General features: G+C 41.8%; 1 protein-coding gene across 2 annotated transcripts in view; it reads right to left on the bottom strand.

Annotated features, from left to right (window-relative positions):
* The window catches only part of STK38L (serine/threonine kinase 38 like), a 53,230-nt gene that overhangs the window by 26,252 nt on the left and 2,597 nt on the right, over nt 1–24,381 (bottom strand). Inside the window, exon 1 of one of the 2 annotated variants that reach the window (XM_082310340.1) lies at nt 3,625–3,743. The exons of the other annotated variant lie outside the window; for it this stretch is intronic. The gene's annotated coding sequence lies outside the window, so the exon portion shown is untranslated. Of the gene's footprint in view, nt 1–3,624; nt 3,744–24,381 lie in introns of those variants that run through there. 2 annotated transcript variants of the gene reach the window in all.

A 24,381-nucleotide genomic window follows, 5' to 3' on the forward strand; every position in this document is an offset into this window, starting at 1 on the left:
GTATTCCTGGTAGGATAAAATAACACTGTAATTTTGTTTCCTGTTAATTTGTTTTCCCCATGCTCCTATACTCACAAATGCAGACATTACCAAATAGCAAATCTAAGTCACTTGATTTTATTAAGCCTGTAAAAAGGAGATAACAATTCTGGCGCTAGCACGCCATGCTATAAATAGCAGGGCTGACCCTCACTGTGGTTCTACAGTAGGAAAATATAGATGAGAACCCAATCTGTAAGCTAGCGAGCCCAGAGAAAGCTATTTAAACAGAGAAGAAACTTCTATCGACTTCACCATCATACCATGGCGTGAGCCCACCAAAGCAGGAGGGATACATCACCAGAAGCATTTGCTTCCAGCACCCCGTGTACCCCGCAGACACCCCACCAGCCCTGCCTCCGGACCACGCTGTACCACAGCGTAGCATTTCCTCGAGACAGAGTTTACTTGACATTTGCTCAGTTTGCAACTGGTGGCCCCAGTTAGCTCTGTCACTGGGGGCTGTGTGTGCATGTGTGTGTGGCATCATCTTTATAAAACCAAGAAGCTCTCCAGGTTCCCCAAAGTAAGTGGAAAAGAGCACAGACCTGGCAGGGGACACTAGGTACCCCACAAAATCCTATGTCAACTCACAGCCCAGAAAACATCTTCATCCTTTTTCCTCCTGCCTCTCTGCTTCCACCAGCAAACCCCCAAACAAAGCACAAATCCACATCCCAGACAAAACATTCAGTTGGGAGTAACCAAGTAAAATCCTTAAGTATGACCTTTTATAAACAAATGATGCTGGAGGGGATGGGGGGGGGGGAAGGAAGAAGCTTTTAAGTGGGGCCGTTTATTGACAACACACTACTTCTACTGACCTCAGCACATTAACTGGAACGTTTTGAAAAGGTGCCACCCATAGTTCTTGGAAATGCCCTCAAAAACCTACTAATTCACCCAAACTCATGCCATTTGCATAATGGAACCATTCTACTCCTGCTGCATCATCGGCCTTGCATTAGGCTCCCTGGACCACGAAGAAGGTCATACTAACCAGCCAGATGTATTTGGCCTAAACTCCTCTGGCTCACGAGGACAGAAGACCTTTCTTTCCGAAGGGCCTGTTACTTTGGAAAAAATGATACACCACTGGCTGTGAATGAGAGAGACATCAAACCAAGCTAATCAACAGGAGACAGTGAGCAGCGCACAGCCCGCAGGACAACCTCTTGGAGCTGCCAGAAGCAGAGACGCCATATGTGCTGCTTGGCCCAGAAATCGAGCCCGTGCCTCTTGGACGGATGGCTGAACTGACAGCACGAGCCCTTCTCCTGATGCCTGCTCTGCTCAGCAGCAAACACCTATGGTGTGAGCACAGGAGAGAGAGGGATGAGGAGCTACAGGTGTGGGGTGACCGGGGGCATCTTGCCCCAAGAGGCCGGTGGGACAGCAGCGTAGCAGGGAGGAGACGAAGGATGTTCCTGAAGGACAAGGGACAGCAGGATAGAGCAGCAGACAGGGGACAGCAGGCCCAATTCTAACAAGCTGGAGTTATCAAGAGTCTCCTTTGAGCAAGTCTGTCCTGATCAACCATCTCCTTTCCGGTAGAAAAATGCTGCCTGGTCCAAGCATACATTTGATCTTTTTATTCCCAGATCTTTCCTGATTGGGAAGCAGAGAAAGGCCAAGCAGTGTTTACTACAACTTCAGTCTGTGCTCCCATCTATCACAACAGCTCTAAGTCAAACCCTTGACCGATTTTCCTGAAAGCGTTTCCACTGGTGAAAACGCCACACCCAGCTTCTGCTATACAACTGGTAACTCAAAACTCACATCCTCTCCAGGGTGCTTTTCTTGGCAGCTCCCACAGTCCATCATTAATGTTTTCGTGTTAGGCTACTGGATTGAGGCTCTGGTTAATCAGAGCAAAATCACTGAGGCATCCAATCCCACCTGCTATGACAACTCAGAAGAGGAGAGATGGAAGAAATCAAGGCACCTAGAGAACTGTTCTCCCCTGAAAGAAACATTTGGCACCTTGCGGGATCATTTTCTAATCGGGAAGGTATGAGAACACAAAATCCAAGCCTCTCGCACATCGTCTCCAGCCTCCACAGCTCCATCTCGGGACATCCGTGATGTGCGAAGAAGAGAGCAAGCACAGAGCTGTCGCTTAGCAGGAAGGAAGGATGGAGGTTTGACACCCTCAGTAATTTTAGAGCCTATTTCTACATATCCAGGTAGCTCTAGACTTTAAAGAGAAAAGGATAACAAGGGATGAAACAGGATCTCGACACACATGTGCTGCAAGATCTCAAAAAATTCGCTTTATAACCCCATGGCATACTTTCCAGCCTGTAAAATGGAGCAACAGGACAGGGATATGGAGTAGAGAGCATAATCATAACACTTCACATCACCAAATGTCTGAACTGTAGTGGTGGTGAAGATTCAAATACTTCAATAGGAAAAAGAAAGGGAAAAACAAAAACAAAACAAAAAAAACCCACACAGAAACCAAACACAAACACCACCACACACTAAAAAACAATGTCCCCCCCAAGCAGGTAAGTTCATCATTTCAGATCCTTCTAACATTCTTCCAACCTTTCGCATTTACTTTTTTAATGATTTCTCACTGAAGTGAGAATATAACCGCGAGACTATGCTACAAGCAGTGAAAACTGAAACCAATCTTTCCAGCTATCTATCTTCCTTATTAGAGGGTTTCACATTTCTCAGGATACTTCAGTAAGCTATTTGATCAATTCTTGCTTCCTCTTCCACAGATTGCCAGCAAAAGCGCAAGTCTGTGCCAGTTAGACAGTGGATATCACGACTGGACTTCACTTCTGTAAGAATGGGTCTGAAGGTGCCGGTCTCTTTACGGGCAAGTCTCCTGCACAACTGTGTTATATCGCATAGCTTGTTCTTACTATCAAATAAGGCTGGATCTATATCATCAAATTAATCTGGACCTAAGTGACACAATGGAAATATTCTTAGTTTTGAAACCATGCGTGTAATATAATTATACAGCAGCCCTAGAATAAATTTACTCTGGACTCATTACTTAGTGCATATTTAAGTTAGGGAGCAAACACCACATACAATTCTCTTGGAGAGAAAAGCATGTTTTTTACTGCATCACAGAACGATACTACGTCGTGCTGCTGGGTCTCCGATTGGGATTTAAAACGTAAAGCTACATACATTTTCAGCAGGACAGGGAACACCAATCCTTCCTCCCAAAACAGCTACATCACTTCATAGAAAGGCCAATAATAATTTTCATTTATACACCCAAGCACACCCCTAAAGCCCAGCAATTAGGAAGGCAGTTCACTGTTGCAGCAAAAAGGGTGAAACTTCAGAGTTTATAAAGTTTCCACGTACATTCCAAGGGAAGCTGGCTCCTGAGTGAAAGCCTCTGGGTAAGGCAGATACCAAAACATATTTCTGCCTTTCAAAGTTCCCATTTTCTCGGCACGACACATTTTGTCATTCAACTTGCTCCTGAAATGAAGCATACAAATGGCATTTTTCAAGAATTAGAAAGTAGAAGAGAAAGGAGAGAGAGAGGCTTTCTGTGCCAGACCTGTTCCAAAGTAAACGCGTACAGCTCAATAAAGCGAGTACCTTCAGAAACGCCAGCTATCACCACCGTGTGTAGTACTGGAGCTCTTCTGGGTGAGAAGTTAAAGCAGACTTAGTAACACTGCTTGGCTCCTTACAGACAACACAGCAGACCAACTCGCAAAACTGGGCGCTAAAAAACCACCGGTGACAATGATTATATTTAAAAAAATTAAGTGCTATCTAGGAAAGAAGCCTTGCTGTATCCATGCTGCAAGTATAAGTGCCAGCCCTGCTGTCTCCAAATTGTTTGGATTCTCTTCAAGAGAGACAGCAGATATATATATATGTGTATGAAAAAAACCAAGCCACCATACACAAATAACAGCATGATTCACACCAAAAGGCAGTGGGCAGGGACAGATAAATGAAATAAGCAACCAAGGGCTCAGCAGGACGAGGTGGTGTGACATACCAGCAGGAGCGAGGGGAGGAGCAGCAGCTGGAGCAGCAGCCGCCCAGGCACCCTGGGCAACTTCTGAAACATGCAACTGTACATGCTATGAGCTGACGTGCAAACAAAAAGCAAAGATAAAAATGTTGTACAACAGCTGATAGCTCCAGTGATGAAACAGAAGGAGAAAGCGGTCATACTGTGGTATCAGCCTGGAGGGAAAACGACTTTCTGCGCTACAGTTTCTGCTAGCACAAATTCGGCAACTGCACTGTGCGTATTGTCACCATCCAATTGTTTATACTGAACTTCCTCGTGGAGAGGTTCCCTGCCTTCATAACCTGCTTTAAATCCACTTCCAAAGCTTTTGAGAAACCTCCACAAACAAACAAAACACTAAAGGATCCCAAAGTCTCCAAGCAGCAAGCAAATAAGAAAACCCCACTACTCCAATCTACATCAAATATGGGCCAATATTTTTCAACTCTCAGAGCCTGATCTTAGTACTTGTGTTATTAATAAACAAAGATTTCCATGTTCAGAAGAGAGCCTTGTCCAAAGTTCACTTATACCAATAAAAAACCCACAACCTTCAGCTCAATAGGGTTTGACCTAATATTCCTATTCTTGACATCTGCATGATGCTAGCTGTGCTACTGCTGTTACTGAAGTTCACAGTTATCGTATCAGTGTGTTTGCCAAGCACTGCTCTGGGGTATGTTTCAGAAAGAAAAATAAATATTATGTTCCTACATAATGCATGTTTTCAGTAGTATCACCATTCACAAGCCCCTTTTTTATTTAATATGCTACCTGAACGAAGCAACATTCCCTGCCAAACACAACAAATCAGATACTTCACACACAGATTCTTCTTCTTCGATGTTATTGCCAAGACCAGATCTTTCTGGCACCCTCCCGTTTTTACAACGGTCCCTATCTGGGAAGGGAAAATGAAATAACAAGACTGCAACAAGCTGTCGCTGACACTTTAGCATTTCATTTACCTCATTTATATACTTCATTTCCTCTAGTTTGTTATTCATTCCCCAATGTGTGTTATGTTCTAATAAGTTTTGCTACTTTGAAGTTACAGAGTGAATTACATCTGTTCTATTTAAAGTAGCACTAAGAAACTGAGTAAAATTAGCCCCGTCAGAACAGGCTTTGCTATTTAAAAGCAAAAGATGTTCAAATGTTTTAGCCATTTTAAGTCATTCTTGCTTTCCCCGTGGAGCGTCTGGGTAAGTCGCCCGTTATAGTCACAGCTAAAAGCAGAGCGCGCTCCGTGGCTCACCCAGCCCCAGCTCGTAAACCAAAAAGAGCGGACGCTCCCAGTGCCCTGCCCCCACGACCGTGAGAAAACCTTGAGGAGACGTTCACAGGCACACAGGACTTGGGTATGGAAGCGCTGCACGGGTCCTGCAGCCTCAGCGGACCGATGACACCAGCGAAACCTGGGGGACTGCGAGGCCCAGAGAGCAACCTGGGGTGTCAGTGGCCAGCTCTGACATGCCCCCTAAACCCCAGAAGAGCTTTTCACCCAGTGCACCCAAGTAAGAGATGCTTTCAAAGCAAAGGAAGTTACTTTCCTACCTTGGGGTAGACTCCTAAACCTGTCAATACCCCAGAACATAAAGGAGGGGTTCTGAGTAGACCAGGCAAAAAACCGCACCAAAAACCACCAACAACCCCCTCCCCAGCAAAGGCCACGGTTGTATGCACACTGTAAGCTGGCATTAGCCAGTACTGTTTCTGAAAGAAGCTGTCCCACTTTCCATCAAACCATCTGCTTGTTTCTCTCCCGCTGCCACTCGATGCTTTGTGCCAGCACAAGAAGCTGCGTAACCCAGATTGAGGAACTGCACCGGGCTAAACCGACTTCTTTTAAAACAGCTTTGGTGAGGCTGGTTTCACCTGTATTGATTGAAAAGGGCCACCCCTCCTCAGGCTGAGCCTCTTCATTCCTTCCCATGGAGTTTGCCTGAAAGCCAGAAGCAAGCGACAGGGCCTTGTCTTTTCATTTGGCTCACAGAAATTAATCTTACAAATCATTCCAACACACCCGCAGTAATGATAAGGAAATATTTCCTAATATGGAATAAAAACTGAATATTGGAGTCGCGCTGCACTCCAGGATTTCCTGCTATTCAACGAAGCTGAGCAGCAGAAGTCTCCCATCAACAGCGGCCGTGATTCAGTTCTCTGCGACTTCCAATGAGCGGCAAGCATGGCTGACAAACACAAATTCGTTTCCCTGACAGGAAAAGATACAGGCTGGGTGAAATGTATGTATATACAAAAATATATATGTTTATGGGTTATATAAACGATGTATATTTACACCTATATAAAATATATGTGCTTTGTTTTCTTCCTTTTAATCTTTTGTCCACTTCAAGTAGCAAAGAAACTTTTGATCCAAACAGCATAACCTTTGCTTTCACTAACAATGGGAGACTGGTCACCTAAAGTTTAGAAACACAAACCCACTAATAAGGTCACTTCCATCTCAGCTCCACTTGCCTCAGCCTTTGGATACAATTACATTCTTTATGCTCTGCTATCAATAGCTCTGTCCCCAAGTTAAGAGTACATTTTGAGACATCCTGTACTTAGCCCACTCACTCAGCGTTGAATGACTTGCAATGACATACCAAAATCTTCATGAGCTCAGTCCTTTCAAATAACTCATTTTATTTTTCTTTACAGAAGGGCTTTTTAAGGCAATCCAATCATTTGGGTTTTAGCAGTACCCACTCAAATTGTTTTACTGTGCATCTGTGTGTGGCTGCAAGATACGAGCCCCTACCTACCCCATTAACCTCATGTAGGGAGAGAGGAGAAAACAGAGGTGGTACTTCTGCTCCATCAGCCAGGACGGAGGGCTAGAGCTAGAAACAGGAAGGGAATAGAGGTGCTGGTGTATCCACACCCTGCTCTGTCTTCCAAGGAGTGCTCCAAATGGGAGGTCAGCTCAGGACAACACCCTGGGTGAGTAAATGAAGCACAAGACACGACGAGGGAACTAGACTTGCAGCCCCCACGCAGCCGTCCCTCTCTTCCAGGGTTTACCGCAGCATCCGAATTGATGCATTTTAATTTATTGGCAACAAGATAAATCAGTAGCTTGCTGAAAAGCTTACAATGCTGTGCAGTGAAATGGCATTTCATAGCTTGCTTTAGCTTATCTGTATCTTTCCTTTCTCCTGGCTCTCCCCAAGTTTCACAGTGCTGCAAATCTTTGTCCTCTTACAAGTGTCTAAAAACAGGAAGCTCTTCTGTCTACTGAAGTAATTGCATTCCTGTGCACTTAAGCATTTTCTCAGCTTTTAGCAGGCACTTGCATCCAGGCATATTCAAGAAAACATTGTTTTAAGATCTGCTAAATTAACTGGCATAAAAAAGCCCATGCTAAATATTTCGCAGCAATGTTTTGGATCAGGAAATAATTACGAACAGAGCAAGGTCAATGACCAAAAACCTGCTTCCTCCTCAGTTACTGGTTTTCTGGATAAAATTATACTCAGGTCTAATGAAAGATACATCCCACTCCAAAAACATGTACAACTGTCTAAAAGTAAAATTCAGTCACAGTCGATTTCTCTACATCTGGCTCTTTCATGGCCAAGAGAGACAACTTAGTGCAGAAGTAAAGAATAAGAGGAGGAGCTTCTACCATGGCACCTGCATAAAGTTGCCTTGAAATTGTAATACATTTTCAGCTTTGATCCAAGAAACTCTACTCTCAAATTTTAGGGATGCTGTAAAGCCTTTCTATTTTCTAAGGAACCTAGGGAGGCAGGAGCAGCGGGGGGCTTCGCCTTTGGGAACTAAGAGGGATTTTTGCATTGGAGAATGCTGGAGGAGAAGAGGGCACTAAGTTCGTTTTTCTTTTTACTGGTGTATGTTCAAAACCCCAACTCTTGCTAGGCTCTTTTTAGATCACAGCAATCAAATAAGTATAGTAATTACAAATTACAAATGATAAGTCTGTGCCAGCAAAGGAGCTGACCGCTAAATGAGATGCAGAACATCAATGACTGGCTATGGCCTGTGCAATGCCTGTAGTCAGGGTTAATGAGCACAACAGATCCCTCTGGCCTTAAAAAGCTGCAAATGCAGGTAGTGCATCTTGTTAGTATATGCAATACTGGAGAGCAGATGTTTGCCCATTCAAATCCCACTACAACAGTTCATTTCTTTAACTATGATTTTTGGAGAAGGAGACAGCTGTTGGCACATAAAGCAGACTACCTTGATGAGGCCCAGGATACAGAGAGATGAAAAGATGTGTGCCGTCTCTTGATGTAAGAGAGCAATACATGGTACCATCTTCCTAGTGCCTGAAGCTGAGAAGCATATTTGGAACGGCAGGGATGGAGCTGTGCCATACTCTTACCGCCAAACCATCCGGAGCTCTGGCCATTGGTACCAAAGGTGGAGAAAGAAATATTATTTCATAAAGGAACCATGATGGCAACATCTGATCCCTACAGTGATAACAAGGACAACAGAAAAGAGAAAAAGATTACCATTCTGCCTTATTATCAGACTGGTTTAGGAGAGAACAGTCAATACAACCACAGTTTTGCATTTCAACATTTATATCACTTTGAGAACAAAAATACACTGCAAGTGGGTAGCTGGGGCTTATAATTCTGAGATTTAGAGGTTTAGGTATAAAGGAAAACAGCTCTTTCAGTGACAAACTCACAGAGCCTCGCCTTCATGAAATCTTGAGTCTTCCTGTAGCCTATTGCTTAACATCCCAACTACCCATCTCCTCTAGGGCTAAAGAGTGATCAGAGCAGTGCTTTGTTATGGATATGTGTATATACACGTGCTCCCTCCTACACAATCACATATCCACCCTTCTAGGAAGATAACAGAAAGGCAGAAAGGAAAAGGAAATAAAAGATTTGCACCTAGGTGAAAGATGATGAGGCTTGTGATGGGCATTAGTTCCCTGTGGAAGTTCATTCTCCAGTCTTGGCCTGGGAAAGCTCACTCAAAATGGGTGGTGTTTTCCTCTAAGTTAATCTCAGAGATTTGATTCAATTATCTGGTTTCCTAGTTAAAGGACAAGAGAGGCAAAAGCAGGGTGTGGACAAAAGCTCTGGCTATATCCAGCTGCAAGAGAAAGTGAGAGGGAAAAGGAACAGAGGATATCTGTTTAAGTTTCTAAAAGATACTAAGGCTGTATGTAGCTGCTATGCTACAGTTAAACATGCAAGAACGGGCCAATTTCCAGATTAAAAAAGTAATAAAGAGGCCAGTTTCATACACTTTCAAGATTAAATTGATTATGGCAAGAGTAAGAGAACAAGACGACAATGTCTCTAGGAGCAAACCTTTCCCACCAAGAAAGCCTTCAGAACAATCTTGTAGCATGTCCTGAGGGCTAAGCATGCTCTCGACTGAGAAAAGGAGCAAGACTCATCAGTAAGAAGGACTCTTGATGGAACACAGGTCACCTCATACACAGGTACAGGCTTTACAGAAAAGCAGAAGGAAAAGCAACACTTGTGTTCCTGCAGAATGGCTCTCACTGTTCCTTTTCAAGGTATAAGTTTCTATTGCCCTGTAAGGTGACTAAGTGTCATTGTGCCTCCATTTCCTTATCTGTCAAGTGGAGATGAAGACAAGTGGAGTTACCTGCAGGAAATTCGAACAGAAATATCAGTTTAGTGCAAACAATGTGTAAAGATGGAGGCTGGTGGAGTGGCAAATAAAGGAGTCTTTCAGGCAGCAATCTGAATTGCTTGACAAGTTGGATACAACCAGCTATTTCCCATAAATAGTAACCAGAGAAAAACCCAAATAAGCCGTAGGAAGAATGAGATCATTTCCACTTTGAAATATTATTTAACATTAACATTTCCTTATGGGGATGGGCCCCATGCACAAGGCCCTTACACAGAAAGGATAGACATTGCTGCCAAGTTCTGTTTCAAGGAGTGTCGATGCAGGTCTATGAATTGCTTCTTAGAGAGAGAGGTCCCTCCCTCTCACTTTGCTGCTCCCTCCAGTCCTGGCCACGCACTCCTACAGTTTTCCCAGTAATGCAGCCATAGGCAAATTAGGTGAACTCAGCAGCCTGACAAACCTAAGCTACCAACCACTCCCATCCCCCTGTAAGAATGAGACCATTTTTCCATAAAATCAGCAAGTTGGGTTGTCCCACCCTCCAACTACACAACTGCTGAATTTCATGAAAGAAGAGTAACGAAACATGGATAGGCACAGAGGACAAGGGGGAGAACAGCACCATCCCTTTTGCAGGCACCCAAATTTGGACTACATCCAAGTAGCGTTTGGATACACTCGTGGTGATGGGAGGACAGGTCTGTCCCTTTTCAGTGGCCAGTAATTCAGACAGGGTACAACATACAACCCAGAGTCTGTGACAACTGTTAAAGAAATGCTCTCACCAATGAGTCACGTTCCTCTTGCACCAACTTTTGCTGGCTTCATTTGGAAATGGGCTGGTGGAGAGGACGGCTTTGCAAAGCTCTCAAAAGACAGGCTACAAATACTTTCCTCACATCCCCTTCAAGCTGCAACACTAGGGAACACAATTCGTTTGATATTGATGAAAAGGGTTATGGTGAGGCTGATCACGATGAACAGCTGAACACCTATACCCTAGATGGCGTACCATATGCTGCACTCTTTGTAAACATAGCTAGGGTCATTCATGAAGACCAAGAAGGGTTCGTACTACGTGCTGCTTCTGCTTGCTTCGGAAGCCATACCAAGTGCTCCTCCTGGAGCACTGCTTGGTTCCTGCATGTTGAACAAAGCTCAACGCGGAGAAACAAGCTCAAACAGCAATGCTGACATGGAGCAGAAGTCCACACTGTGCAGCACAGACATAATTTGTGCTTGAATTTGAATAGTTTTATGCTCGCCCAAAGAATGCCAAAAGCAAGGACTCAGAGCAAAGCCTGGTACCTGATCTACAGCAACACATCAGGAACATCCACCTTAAGACCCACTCGCATTTCTCACTCATTCCTTAATGCGTCCCCTCTCATCCCACTCGACAACTCTACCAGAAGAGTTACCAGCGAAGGCATGCCTAACACAACCTCTAATGGTGACTTGAGATGACAAACCTTTCTGCAAAATAAAAGCACATTAAATTTCCGGTATTTGCCAGTGATGCAAGTGTTGAAGTCATGAATATTTTGAGTTTTCTTTTTCTCATTGCAGATGATGTATGTACAGTGGAAGGATGCTCTTGCGGCTACAACACAGGAAACTGCATTAAGTAACAGATGATCTGGATTCTATTTTATTTCCCATGTACAAAAACAAATGCTACAGAAAAAAAAAAGAAAGAAAAAAAGAAATGTACTTAGGGTGTGCCTCAGTTACCCTACACAAAAACAAACATATCATTCCTGTACCTAGCAGGTCACATTAGGAGGCTTAATGAGTTCATATGCACAAAGAACCTGGGCTCTTTAGAGAAAAGATGCTAAAGTAGTATTAAAAAATTACTTATTAACTCATTCTGAAAATTCATTTAACCTGGCCCCAAAACTTGAGGCATGTGGCTGCTTCTTTTTCATTGTGCTTCTCTGAGCTGCCCATTCGATCAGACTGGACAACCAGTTAACTACTACAGTCGACTGCAGAAGAGGCATTAATCTGTATATCGTGGATTTGGAAGGGTGAGTGGCAAGATGAGCAACTGAGATGTTTTTCACTGTTCCAAGGACAGGGTTGACGTCTCATTCTGGTTTCAGAAACTGAAGGAAAAATATACGGGGAAAAAGCAATAGAAAGGACAATTAAATACTAATACACTGCAAGTGACCAAGTTTGGTGATTACATTTCCAAGTTGAGCTACAGTCAGCCTTGGCGAAATGTTGCTATTGTGAATCCAGCTGAAAGCATTCATTTGAATGACTCCCCAGTCAATGTTTACACATTCTGTTGTTCATATGCAAATAACATTCATCAACTGTCCTTTAAAGTACTGATAAATGGACAACATTTGGAAAGTTTTACTAGTTCACATAATATCAAGAATGTAGTTTGTCACATTGATATAACACAGGGTAGGAGAGACTACTTCTCAATTTCACGAATCACTAGGAAGCAGCTGCTCTGCTATATTCTCTTCACTTCTTCTGAAAATATAAAAAGCACTAAAAAAGAGAAGGGAGTCTAATAATACAGTATTAGTACAGAATCAAAAACATTTACATTTGTGATTCCTCAGACAATTAATTATTGCTTCAATTGAGTCTTAAAATACATTTCAACTTGCACTCATTTACAAAAAAACCCAAGTGAAATCCCTTATTTTAGAAGTACCCCTGGCAGTCAGAAAAGGTCTGTGCAAAAACTAGCACTTTTTACTCCACAGATCATGCCCCAATTGATATTGAGCCCTACCTACCTCGCTAGCCTAGCTGCATAATAAAAAATTCACTACTCTCCGCAGGTCTAAGATGTTAACACAGGGATGGAAGCAAGATCTGGAGGCTAGTCTATTTTTTTTTCCTGCATCCCCTTGAGTAAAATCTTCCAAAATAAAACAGTAATAAAATAAATTATGGAAATTTCAGCAAATCCTGAAAGCACAGGGAAGCTGCTGTGCTGGTAGCCTCCAGGAAGGAGGTATGCCCTCCCCCTTCCCAGCATGCCCAAAGCTGCAACGGTCTCTTGGGGCTGCTACCAAGCCTCAAGCTGCTTTCCTCTCCTTTGGGTTATTCCTCATGTTAATAATGCCAGAAAGCATCTTCCTCTTCCAATGAGCTGGAGCTCCAAGCTTTATTCTGCTTCCCTATGTGATGAACCTGCCTCCCAGCTTTCAAGCAAATTATGTTTTGCCCTTTTAAACTATTTTCCATTCAGATCTCAAGGTACTTTGCAAAACTGAAACATAAAGCACATCATCTTAGTAAAGCATGTCAGCAATGGTATCACAGCTGACTATGAAGGAAAGTAAATGAACCCAGGCCCAATCCTGGGGGGACTTCAAAGGTATATGAGCAAGGGAAGAACTTGACCAGAGAACTCTGCCTTGTAACAAGTGTCTACAGTGGCCTGGGGAGCAGACCCCTTCCATCTCCACCCATTTATTAGTACAAATATATCCAAGATAACATATAGGCTTACATAGCACTCTCTACGTACAGTTCTCAAAATATGATGAAAATTTCAATCTGATTTTTAGAAATGGGGAAAGTGAGGCACAGCAAAATTAATCAGAGTTGCCAAAATAAAAAATAATTTTTAAAAAAAGTAAACTGTGCAGCACCATACTAGCATCTGAAGCACAAAGAGTAATTTGTAGAAGCTGCCAGAAACCCGAGGGAAGAGCTGAGACATGGAATCGCTGCATCAGTCCTGACTCTTACCTTGAGTTTAGTATTACAGTCAGGTCAGGTCAGCACTGGGGAAAGGCAAGCTGTTTCTCTGGCAAGCCTTCATACAGATACGAGTTTGAAAAATAAAATGTGTGCACTTAAGGAACATAAAAATGTTTTATGGAATCCTGTTTTTAACACTAAATGGCACAATGAACTATGGGAAAAACTAGAATTACAGCAGGAAACAGAAAAAAAGCTCAATTGACCTGGGCCCGGGGTTTTTCAGAGGTGCAACTACAGAGGAACTCTGCCTACTTACACTGGTGTTTACCCCGGGCTCTTGCAGCTGCTATTGAGGAAGCACATTCCTCACACTCTTCTAGAGAAAAACAAAGGGATTCTGACTCCGCTGTTGGCAAAACAAAAGGAGTCTGTGAATTCACAAGTTTTTGCGTGCACCTGCAGGGATATTTTACTAAGGTGAAGCCAGCGGATTATTTTATTGTTGAAATGTCAACTGCCATATGAAACTACTGGGAAGTCACACAGCAGTATCAGAGCGTCTATACGCATTTGAGGCTGCACAACTGAAAGTCCACCAGGGCCTTGCTTGTACCCATCTTTTTCTCCTGAAAAAGATGTTAACCTCTGTTCTACCAGCTCTAGTGGCAGAGTCCTAAAAGAGTCGCCCTCACAGAAGGCGGAAGCAAACATCTCCTCCTAGTGATTTTTCATCTCCACTGACTACAGAGGACTGTTAAGACTAACTGGCTTGGATGTGCAACCTTTAAGCACCCAAGGGCAGGCAGATGAATCCTGCCTGGCAGCTGATACAATGCCAACTCTCCTTGTGATGAGGGTACCTGGAATTAATCTTTGGATTTAGCAGTTTGCTTCTCCTGATCGTCTCAAAAGCCTGTAACTGTTGGCCATGTCTCTAAGAGGTTTTTCAAGCATTTCTAGAAACCCAGCCTCATCACATAATAGTCCTGCAGCAAATGGATGTGACTTACAGTTAGAGTATGTTCCAAGGGCCAAATGAAGCAAACAAAATAGGTGGCATCCCTGCCCCATCCCCATCTGCACCACAGAGCGCTGGGCTCTCCAGCACAGGAGGACCAGGCAACTGTCTGTAACATGGATAGACCCAGCTCCCACCAAACTTGAGACAACTTGAATCCAACTGTGGTTTGAGCATCTTGTCATTTTTACATCCTTTAACTCCGGGCACCTCACAGACAGTAAAAATATTCTCCACATAAAGAAAAAAGATGAAGATCTGAAGCTCTATACATAATGTTTGCTAAAAATACCTCTTTGGAGACATCCTTTGCCAAATAAGTGCCAAAACTTCAAAGGCTGAATTATAATGTTGAAATATTTGTAATGCAAGTTTGTTATGTCTCTTGTGAAGCATGGCTGGCAGTCAGAGATGGCATCTTTCAGCTCAGAGACCCGGTCCAGGCGGTAACTGGAAATAGCTCTTTGGTGGCTTACGTGAAATGAGTCAATGGATCTCAGTCCAGCTCTCAATAAATTAGGAACCACATCACAAAGCATCTGTAAGAGTCACTTCCTTTGTTGATACCATTCTAAAGGCCAAGGACTGAATAAGGTGGGGAAAATGAATTATCCTCCCTCAAAATAGCATGTTCCTTCAAAACACGAATTGCTTTTACCTAGCATCTTTGGTGAAAGTATCCCAGTATGTATTTGCAAAATATGAACTAAGTATTTCTTTAAGTAATATATGTAACGCCACACTTTCACAGTAGGAAAAAACAAGACCTGCTGACTTTCAACATGCCACAGCCATGCAAAAGGAGAGCAGCCAACAGGAATATTCCCATCCCACATGCTTTCTGGAGCCAACAAAAGTTTAAGAGCTCCCAAGTATTTTTCTTTAAGAAAATTTAGCATATAAACATAGGCTCACCTTGAATAAACCACTCAATTTCAAGGACTCACATCATTAGGAATATCTGCCTTGTCTCTTGCCAGTAAAGGGGCATGAAGCAAGTAATACGAACTTAGAAAACTAAGAGAAAGTAACAGTATTTTAAACTCTGCTTTAAGAATACAGAGTAATTTTAAGAGGACACAGATAATATGGGATCAAAATCTTTGATCATGAACATCAATCTTCATTTCTCATAATAAATCCCCACACCCACAGAAAGCATATAGATCCCAGTGAATTAACTTTGCTAGAAAGCAAAGCCATACGTGTCACAAATACAATTCAGAGCAATAGTTTTGAAAAATCAGTTGATTATATTAATTAATTTGAACTTTGTTGCATTCAGATGGCACATGGTAACTGAATATAAACACACTTAATATTAGGGGATTGGTGCTGCTCAGTAAATTTAAAGATGCCGAGTTGAGAGAAAATAATGTGTTTAATTCAAAGAAGCTGAAGGCCTTCTGAATTTTGGTGCTTTGTAAACAGCTGCTAAACTGATTGAACAATGCCTTTGAAATACGCAGCGTCAAATGTGGTCAGTACCTCAAAGAGCACCAGATCTTTCAATATTGAAAAAGCACTCACAAAAAGAACTTGGTACATTCGTATATTCTCTCTCTGCCTATCACTTAAAAAAATGTCCTAGGTATCCACAACAGAGGCTGGATTATCCTTTGTCAGTCCCTTCTCCCTCAAAGTTTATGAGAATTATACTACCAAATTCAGTATGGGTAGTAAATTTAGCTTTGTATCAACAAAAGAGGCTTCTTGCTCAGAAGCGGCATTGACTGAGGTACCAAAGGAAACCAAGAATTACAAAGAAATCCTTAAGTGTTTATTTTATTCATACATTAGTCATCGGCAAATATTAATCTAGATCCCATTAATCTGGAAAGCCATTAGAATGCATTCAGTACAGCTTCCTTGTAAAAAGTAGGGTTAGACAAATCTTATTTCCCTTAAAAATCCTACACTCTTGGTCAAGCATTAACTACATTCCTGATCTACCCAAGGAAGAGAAAACAGGAAGAAAAAGCATAAGCAGGTGCAGCACTTGTTATACCACAAGCAAAAAAGCCCCTATTTCCATCCCTAGATGTACATTTATGATGGGAGCCTACTTCTGTGACTTCATCTTGTAAATCAGATGCTTTGTTGCCAAGATGATCGCCACCCTTGAAGAGAAGGAAGCTGCACCCAAAGCGCCGATTCAGACGTTCCAGACAGAAGTCTGGCCTTCCATCCAAGACAAATATGGAGCTTAATCTGCACTGCTCTTACTGTGGTTTATTAGTGTGTAATATCTGGAGAGGATTTACTTTACGATTCAAAGAGAAAGGGCGGGGGGGACACCTTAAAAAAAAAGGGCAGGGGGGACACGGTAAAATCCAGCCTTGCCTTGGCAGGCAAGAGAAGGAGGGAAAGCACTTAGATTCCACAATGACAGAAGAAAATCTCATCATGCAACTGCATTCTTCAACTGTGCACAGGCAGATCCAGATTCACTATTGCTCCCTAATGTCCTAAGTAAGAATACAGAAGCCTTTAGTCTCTTAGTCTGTATGGCAGCGTTCTTTACATATGACATGACTTCTTCAGAGCACTTAGGTAAAAGAACCAAGAAAATACATTTACGGTAGCTTTCCCAGACTGAGAAAATTACAGTCAAATAGAAATAAGAAAGATACTGTCAAGACCAGTTTCAAAAGTGAGCTTCTACATGGAAAAAAAATACAAAGAGCACTAACAGGTTTAAGGTTGGTTGGGTTTTTTTGGTGGTGGTTTGTTCTGTTTTGTTTTTTAAAAAAGAGAAATAGTATAACCAAAATTGTCATCATCATTCTTCTCCTGCAGCCTTTGCTCCCTAATCAACACAGGCTCATCGCATGCCTGGGGGTCAAAATGTGAAACTGAGACTGGACTGTAAACAAAACTGAAATTGGCTTTCTAAATACTACTGCTTGTTTAATAAAAAGGGCAGAGGGAAAATTAGCTAAAATTACTTATCTTTATTAGAGCATAACAATTTCCCCCCAATTACCTCATAATTACTTCCTTTTTCATTTTTGACTTTCCACTATTCTTTCAATCCTTTCAAATGCAGTGATCTAAAGTCCGCATGAAAAAATGGATGTGTATCTATTAACTTTTTTCCTAAATGTTGCTCTTGTAAGGATTATTTTACAAAGCAGAATGTTATTTTGCTTATTTAAACATATAATGGGCAAGCATATTTCTTCATTGTACCCTCACCATGGCCAGAGCTTTGCATCTTACTGATGAGCGAAGGTGAAGGCAGCAGCATTTTTGGCAAGGTTCAAGGAACCTCTTTGCTATTTTCCAGCAAAGGTGTTCAGCAAAGTTATTCTGTCAGCAGCCAGGCTGCAGCACAAGCTGTGAGCAGCAGCTGAAATCAGTGCTGTATGTCAGGGTATATTCAGACATGTGAAATTCTCTCATCTCCGGTTTGGGTGATAGAACGTTCATCTATTTTTCCTGAACACTGAAAGGGATTTGTTCTTCTTTCATTTGCCACTACACAATTGGCTTACATGTCTGTGAGCAAAAGCAAACAGTTCACATGAATCAGGTGCCCCCTGGGATTAAATGGGGCTTACAGGTACCCAAGTGCGAGCCTAAGACTTTGGAGTAACAAATGAACCACAGCTCTCAGAGACAACGCTTTCAGTATGAACGTAGAGCAAACGGCACCGTGATAGCAGGGAAAATGGCAGGTTGTACCCAGATGCCTCCTGAGAAAACAAGTGGAAAGTTCCTTTAGGTCACCCCCCAGTAATATCAGCACCACTGATATTGATTGAAGGAGTTGGGATTGGAGCTGCAATACATTAAGTCAGCTTGAATATCCACATGTTGGTTAGCCCACTAAGAGATCCGTGGTCTGAGACCATGCACCATCAGGGGGATTGATTGTGTCAGTATGGCATTCGTTTCATACTCCTCTTTGTGACAGAGCCCAGAGCAGTAAGCCTTGGAAGACATGAGGACAGATCACCATTCCTGTCACAAGAAACTTCAATACAAGTTCACTTGCATCTAAATTACATCTCAGGTGTAACCAATCCTCTGGAAACACCAAGATTTACATGCTCAAACTAATCAGCTGGTAAAGATATAATCCTCCCCTGGACAGCTCCATCCTTCCGTATTATTACTACCATGCCAGCACAGCTGAAATCCAAGTTTTCATCCCACACATTTGTTCTCCTGTAACACTACCTTAGCTACATGGCCTCAAATCTTTGGAGACAACTTTGCATTTCCTTGTGCACCTGGGGCTCACAGTGACTTCAGTGTGTTCCTTCCTGTTGAAGGAATAGATGAATGTTGCCTGTAAACACTGCTAATTACCGAGTACTAGAGCTGGTCGAGAAGCGGTACATGCTGCAACATAAGAAAGAAGCTAAAAAATTTTCCAATTTCTTTGAAGGTTTGCCAGCAAAGCTTGAACATCTAAAGCACTCCACTTTGTTCTTTTCCCTTTATCACTGGCTCATGAAAAAAAGACAGGGAAGGAAAAGAAAGGAGAAGAAAAAGATTTAACAGGGGGAGGAAGGAATCCCCTTCTCTACTCCCTTCATCTTCCAAACCAAAATAACTGGGTTTGTTTCTCCAGACCTTTATCTCCCTTAATCTAAAACGCTATCCTTCTCAATATCCTATAATAAATTACCTGCATTTCATTTTCTTACCTGAAACTATTTCTGACGATGATTGTTCCTCATACCACAGCTCATCATAACTCAGTGATTTCCAACCTTTGGTCCACGGACACTGTCAGCAGCGTGCAGCTGGTCAGTGGGACAGGAGTGTTTTTTTTTAATCAAAGGTGCATGATGGTCTGGGAGTGCGTTGTGGCTTGACAGTAGCCTGTGGTTCACTGGAGTCGAGAACCACAGCCTCAACTTCTGTTCCTGTCTAACCACTCCATGGCTGGTATAACTCGACCTCAGAGACAGCTGTAACACTCAGATTCAGCCGAAGAATATCAAGGGGGGCTTTACGGGACTTCAGTTCCACATGTATCTTTTTAAGCAGATACTAAAGGTCAATTATATTCATGTTTTATACTGTACCCTCTCATCACTAAATGTTTGATGTAATGTCTGTATTCTGCACTTTGGGTTTTTCAAGTACTTCAAAACAGTTTCTGCTCTGTAGGTTTTTATTCCTCTTATTGTCATTTTGCCTGACTTCAAGTTCACTCAATTTCTAGTTGGAACAATTCAAAGCATAAGCAATTTACAGGTGATTATTCCAGGTGTTCTTAACATAATTTGTTTTTTATAAAGGAGAGATACTCACATAATACATATTTTATATGAACTCTCCTTCTCTGCTAAATGAAACTCCCTGAGAAGATAAACAGGACAGAGTAGGGAAAGAGTCTCCATACAATAATTAACCATAAGAGAACCTATCTAATACACTTCAATATAAAATGGTCATCTATATATTTTGCTTGCAAGACATTTGGGAGCTGAACTCATGGAGAACTCCTGTTTTAATAAACCTTGCTTCTCTGCCCTTAGTCATCACTTTCTAAGATGCTACCTATGCCTGTTAAGACTGGGGAAGGACTGAACAGTAAGACTTTATTAGAAATTTTATTTACAATATAATCAGGGTTGTTTTGTTTGTGTCGTGTGTCCCCCCCCCCTTGAATGTGAATATTTCCTTTCCTACAGCATTTGCAGAAACCAAGATTCATGCTGTAACTAATTTCATGAAGTGAAGGAAATAAATTATTTTAAACTGTAAGCAGGCAGCTTACCTTAGTAATAGAAATTTTCTTTAGGCACAACAAAACTTTTGATTTACAGAAGTGAAATCTGGCAACTCAGTCATGAAGAATATCAACTCACCTGCCCAAACAAGAGTTCTTTACGACTTTAGTGGACTAGCCAAGCACAAACAAAAAGCAACAAAACCCAGTGACAAAGATGCACATTAACGACACCAGAAGTGATAAAATTCCTTTCTTTCACCTGATCTTGACAGTCAGAATTCACTGCGATGCACTTAACTGCTTTCTGAGACACACCGCTATTACGATCTGCACCATAAGACGACCTTACTTGGTATGTCTCACCAAGCGCATTTGCTACACAAATACCCGTTAACCAAAAGCCATTACTCCACTGAACAGGAATGTGCGTTAACAGTTGGCTGTTACATGTTTCTAACAGCCATGTCTTTCATTGCCGTATGATTGCCTAGTGTCCCACAGAGAAGCTCATATGCAGAGCACAAAATTCTCTTATAGTTCCAGATGTTACAGCTTGTTAAATTATATTTTTAATTCTTGTTAAACAGATTTCATTCTCCATATTCAGTTTCTACAATTTGTAAAAACAGGAACTCCCATTAAATCTTCACCTTATGATTGAATTTGTTCTCCTTTCCTGCTCTGCCAAACACTAAATACCACAAAACAGGAGAATCCAGTTATCTTTAACTTCAAGAAACAACAACGGCCTTTAAACAATGCAGTACAACGCTTTTGTCTGTGGAGCTACTAACATAAGCTTTCCTCTTCATTCAGGACTCAGCATGCTAAAAATTAGTGACATTTTAAGTGGAACACTTCTTTCATCATCAGGCTGATATTTGGCTGGTGTTCTGGTTACCTCCCTCATAAGGCATCAGCGAGAGGGAAGGGCTGGGAACACATTACGCAACTATTCATTGCAAAAAAATAATTTAAACAAATTTTAAGAAATGTCTGTGATAAACACTTTTCCAGTATAAAAAGCAAGACAAAAGGAGCCTGATGCCATTGGAGTAAGGTCTGCTATTTCTACCTGGCTAATTTGGAAAATGGTAATTTTTCCTGAAAGGACAGGTTTTTCTCAGTTTTTATGGGAAGATGCCTGTGAGCTGCTCCTGCCTTCTCCACATTTTCGTTCGGATCTAGCTAATCAGCCAAAGAGGTAGTTCTGAGCTGGGAAATAAAGGGGAGATACCAGGCCACACCTGTGTCCTGTCACCCTCTCCTCTGCGCTCAGTTGTGACACATGGAAACCTAAGATGGCTAATCCCAAGTTCAGCTTCAAACCATGGTAAGCGAGTTCTGTGGCTAGGTAATCCGCGTATTGGCTGGCTCGTACAAAACGGCTCTCCTGCAGACAATGAAATATCGCTTGGAATTTAACTACCAGTTCAGCTATAAGCAGTCCCTTTTTTCACTACTGCACTCATAACAACACTGAAGCTTTCTACCAAGAGAAGCTATAGGTGTTCTGGTGTTACATGGCAGTTGAGTCAGGCCTCTCCCAATATTAGATTCAGCTTTACTCATTCTGGAAAAAAAAACGAAGTAGAAAACAGTGATCTGTGGGAAAGGTCCACTTTATCAAGCGATCCCCCACAGGTGACTGAGCTCAGATTGGTAGTAGTGCCAGCAAATTCAAGGTTTGCATATATGGTGTAAGCAAATCTGCCTTGGTAATGAACACTGCCCCTGGAAAATGCTTTTCCCACAGAGCAGACTCAAGAGTCTCCAAACTGGCAGCGGTCTGGCGGGAAGAGGACATACGTGGCCCCTGTGGGGGTTCTCAGCGATGCCGAGAGAAGTTCATGGTAGAGCCCAAGTGTGCTAGAGAAGTTGTCTCGCGCTCTGTTGCGTCAGGGACAGGGAGATGGAGCCCCACCTGGTACAACCAGGAGAGCCCCCTCAGCACACACAACTCCCCACCTGTAGCAAGCTGCTTCTGTCAAGCAACTTTCTTTTGTTGTTTGCGTCCTTCTTGGCAGTAGCTTCAGGGTAGTCGTGTGTCTTACTGAAGTTATGACTTTTGTTCCCTCCTCCCCTCAGTTTAAACTCCTCTGTATGGAAGCTGACTGCATTTGTAACGCCTATGGCTTGGCGTGACCTAATACCTTCATTTTAATCGCACCCAACTTAAGCACGACTGTATTTCTCATAAGCATTATTCTACTGTAGTGGCTCATAAAAAGGGCCCTAAATGAAGTACTTCTTTCTGTTAAAGTACCCACTTGACTTAAGTTTTCTAATTGTTTGTCTGGGGGGCAGTTTGCTTGGTTTTGTTTTACTACAAGGAGATTTAATTGCTAAAATTTCTTGGCACGTTTTATAAATGCACTAGCAGTGCCTTACTTAATGTGACATTACACATAGTACTCTCAGGGAACTGTAAACTGCTATCTTTATTACACATAGTAGAAAAAGGTCTCATGACCTTTCATCTGCTCAAAGATTTTAACAAAAAGGGGTTTTGTTTCCACTTCTGTGGAAAGAAATGCAACGAATTCCGATATGCCAAGATCTTCGCTAAGTCTGCAGCTCCCCTACAGCATGTCAGCAATCACAGGCTCAAACTCTGGAACACAAGAGGCATAGCTAACATAAGCTGCAATACAATAAACACTCGTCCTCTAAACATAGCTCCTCTCCCCATATAGAGCAGAGTTATCCCCTTACTTCCTCCCTCCCATTCATTCTGCCACCTATGACAAACTCAATCTGTTTGCGCAACCCGTTTGCACCAAACTATTACTTAATATTGTCTGTTCCTTGTTACTAAAAGGTGAATGGTTGTCTCTCTTTTTACTGCTTCAGGAGATTCTTACTCTTGTGAAATCCCATAAACCCAGACTACCATTTTAATCAACCATTGTTCCCTTTTACTAGTAAAAATACAGACGTTGACTGTTCCTTTGACAATCAAAATCTCATATAAGTAGTCTTCTGAAGCAAGTTTATTACATTAAAATTCTAGGTATCTGCTTTCTTCATATTCTATTCAGTTGCAATTCTCATAAAACCACATCAGCTAACAAATTACAAGTTTCTAGGTATAAATATTAAAGACACACATCACAAACTAAGTTCCCAATCTACAGTTCAAATAGACAATTCAAATAGCATAATGATTAATATTCTTTCCCAATCTGCTGTTTTCCTTTGCTTTTTTAACCTCTACAAAGTATTAAGTGAGATATTAATGCAAGCCTCACAAAATTACCTAATTTCACAAGTAAAAGACAGTATTAACTATGACAACTGCTCATTTTAATGCTTCCCATGCTGATCGAATTATTTACGACAAGGAAAATAAGGTTTTTTTCCAATAAATTTGTTCACACATCCCCCCCCCAGTCCCCGTTTTGTTTTTATCGTTGTCAAAGAAAAATGTTCTATTCTTTCCTCACGCAGATGCGGGAGCAATGGGACTGCCAAAAGTTATTCTGTAGTTGTAAACTACAGAGCTGCAGGACTTTTTGTACCAATAAAATGAAGAAGTCTACTCTTCTGCATTTGGCAACGACTAACTTCTGATCCTTCAAGAAAAGATCCCCCACCTTAAATACAGTTCAGCATATAAATTCACACCATGCACTAAATAACTCCTTCCTGAGTTCATACCCCATAACATTAGGTTGGGTTACCCTCACTGTTACTTCTTTTTGCACAATGGAAGATGTTATTTAGTCACCAGACTTTGAAAAATCCTCCATCAACCCATCCCAAAGAATTAAGACTTCAGTCAGTTATTTATCAAACCCACATTTTCATGCTACAGTAATGCAATTACTACCGATGGCAGGTCTGCTCTAAGTGCAGCTATATGTTGAAATGGGCTGTGAACAAGAGAAGATTAAATGATTTTGTGGACAATAGTATGTTTGATTTATGTCAACTGTCATTACCCTAAGACACATAAAGCCTCTTTCTGCGAGACTAAAAGCAAACCATTTACCATGTAATATCAGCTTAGTAGTCTTTGTGCTGATGAATACTGTATTCAGAGAAGTAATTCTTTTCACTGTAATTTACATGTCTACCCTGCATCTCCTAGAACACAAATATCAAAGTTTATCAATTGGCTTTACATTTTAACTAACTGTCAGCTTAAACTTGGTGGGAAGAAGAACATTTTTATTAGAATAAACATGGACTGAGTGAAAACTGAATTTATAGGGAGAAGGTAAGCTTTAAAAACAAGACAAACCCATTGCCTAGACAGATACAGTAGACAAAAACAGTGCTTCTCAAACTGTGACTAAGCTCCTTGTGGTTACT

The sequence above is a fragment of the Platalea leucorodia genome (genome assembly GCF_965183815.1).
Source record: "Platalea leucorodia genome assembly, chromosome: 4".
Taxonomy (NCBI): domain Eukaryota; kingdom Metazoa; phylum Chordata; class Aves; order Pelecaniformes; family Threskiornithidae; genus Platalea; species Platalea leucorodia.